Genomic DNA, 2,860 nt, shown 5'->3' with positions numbered 1-2,860 from the left:
GAACCCGGTGCCTGGCCCTGGCGCTTGAAAACAAAGCTCTGCGTGCAGATCTGGAGCGGACCTCTGGTCTCAAAATTAAGCAGAGACGTGAAATATGGGGCCCCTGATTTTCCAGAGAAGGAAAATGGACAATTTAGCCAAAGTTCAGGAAGTTAAAAATTTTAGTTTACAGTTGCATTCCGTCCTGATCCTCCTTCTACCTGGCAAACTCAGAAGGAGCTTATGGCACTGTGGCCCACGTGGCGGTGCTTGTAGGAGGGATGAAATCAAGAAAGATCTGCAGCCTCCCGGGCTTGGTGACGTGTGCCCTTAATCCCAGCGATTTAGAAGGCTGAGGCAGGAGAACCGTAAATCAGAGGCCAGCCTCTAATAAATTTTTTTTTTTTAAAGGTAAGATCTACAGCAATACTGAAACGGCTCAATCACGTGCCATTATTTGAAAGAAATTCTGCATAGGTGTTGAAGGGAAGATCTTGCCCACAACTTTACCAATTTGATTTTTTAATCTTTTTTTGAATGTTGGTACAGTAATTAATAAATCAGATTCAAAAACTCCCATTTTAAAAAAAATGCTTCGCTTATCTGTAATTCAATCGTTTTAAGTTTATCCGTTTTTTGGTTTTTTAACAGCAGCAACAAAAAAAAAACTTTAACACTCTTCTGTCACGTCGTGCAAACCTTTTATCACGTTAAACTTTATGTGAGTAAATATAGTAATATTTCTCCATTTTTTTCAATCGAGCCCATTTTAGAGGTCACTAACAGATTAATCTTCAAAAGCACTTACCGCTTCACTCCTCTGCTTTAAAACATTACCTGAAGAGGCTATGTCTCGATCCTTGAGTGTTTTTCATCTGTAAAATGAGGCTAATGAGAAGCACTATAGTAGGCTGTGGAAATAAAATGAGGTCATGTATCTTAGAGAGCTTGCAAGAACTTTGTAAACCATAAAGCGAATATACATGGAGAAAGAAACTAACTTAAGTACCTACTATATGCTGGGCACTTGGCTTGAATTATCTCATAGGATTTGTGGGCCAGCACTGTAAAGTAAGTTTTAATCTTCTCTTTACAGGTGGGGAAACTAAGCTCTGAAAACTTAAGTAATTTGTCCAAGATCCAAGCTAGTGATAATACTTATTGTTCATTTATTCAACTAATATTTATTTGGCACCTTTGTGTCAGACACCCTGCTAGGCAATGTTTATGTTATCAGACAACGTCTGATTAAACTGTTGTATCATCACAATTTCTCTTTGGTTTCATCTGCCTCTTCAATTCAACTCCCATCACTCAGACTAATAAGTAGGACTATAAACTCATTGTGTACAACATTCATTTTAATCAGCCAGAATTAAGCATCTACTATTTAAGAAAGTGGGGCCTCACATGAGCTTAAAACAGAGAAGGTGGACTGGGGCTGTGGCTCAGTGGTAGCGCACTTGCCTGTGTGTGAGGCATTGGGTTCGATTCTCAGCACCACATGAAAATGAATAAAGGTCTATCAACAACTAAAAAAAAAAAGAGAGAGAAGGTGCCCACTCTGGTTGAACTACAATTCTTTTTTTTTTTCCCCCCTTTGGTACCAGGAATTGAGCCCAAGGTCACTTAACCACTGAGCCACATCCCCAGCCCTCTTATTTAAGTTTTATTTTGAGACAGAGTATTGAACTACAATTCTAATGGGAGGAAAAAGAAAGTAAACAGATAAACACAAAAATATGTTTAGGTGCTATGTAAAAGGATGCTGAAATAGAAAGGACAACATAGGCCTACTTAAGTAATGAGGGAAAAAACTAAGGAGGAACTCAAGTTGAGGCCTAAATGACAAGAGATATTTAGCTGTGTGAAGATCTGAAGAACTTTCTGGATAGGGGATCCACCTACAACAAAAGCTTGAGAAGTCTGTTCTATTGGAAGATGAGATGGGAGAGGAAGAAAGTGCCTATGATAAGGAATTTGGATTTTATGCTAAAGGTAGTAGAAAGGAAGATTTTAAGCAAGAGATTTTTTTTTTTTAGAGAGACAGAAGAGAGAGAATTTTAATATTTATTTTTTAGTTTTCGGCGGACACAACATCTTTTGTTTTGTATGTGGTGCTGAGGATCGAACCCAGGCCACACGCATGCCAGGCAAGCGCGTTACCACTTGAGCTACATCCCCAGCCCTTAAGCAAGAGATTAAAATGATCTAATTTACATTTTAAAAATCTTATTCTTTAGTGTCAAAATGATAATTAAATATATAGTCTAGATGGCAATCTCAGGAGAAGAAAGGTATATCAGATTTGTAAGGATACTTTATCAAATACATTGACATTGGATGTGTTTATTTTTAAATCCTTTTGACCACACTTAACAGTTGTCCAGGGAAATTATATAGTCTCAGTAAGCTTCAATTCCTTTTCGTGGGAAATGAGGAAAATAATGGTACTCACAAAGTTGGGTGGTGGGGATTAAATGAGATAATGTATATAAAACACTTAACTAAATGATTGCCATGAAAAACACTAACAAATATTATTAATTCCATTGATTTTGTATAAGTAGTGCTAGGGATCAAAATCATGCTAGGCAAGTACTCTACCATTGGACTACAGCCCTAGTCCTTATTATTATTATTATTATTATTATTATTATTATTATTATTAACAATATGACCTTGAGCAAGTATATTAATTCTCTAGGCTGTGAAATGGCACCAATTAATGTTGATTCACAATCTTTATCTGAAAACCTGCCAGAATTACAAATTCTTTTGATTTTGGGCTGGGGATGTGGCTCAAGTGCCTGGCATGCATGTGGCCCGCTTTGATTCTCTCTCTCTCTCTCTCCCTCTCCCTCCCTCCCTCCCTCTTCCC

This window comes from Marmota marmota, unplaced genomic scaffold (assembly GCF_001458135.2).
Source record: "Marmota marmota marmota unplaced genomic scaffold, marMar, whole genome shotgun sequence".
In the NCBI taxonomy this organism is placed as follows: Eukaryota; Metazoa; Chordata; class Mammalia; order Rodentia; family Sciuridae; genus Marmota; species Marmota marmota.
Note: the sequence above shows the minus strand (reverse complement) of the source record.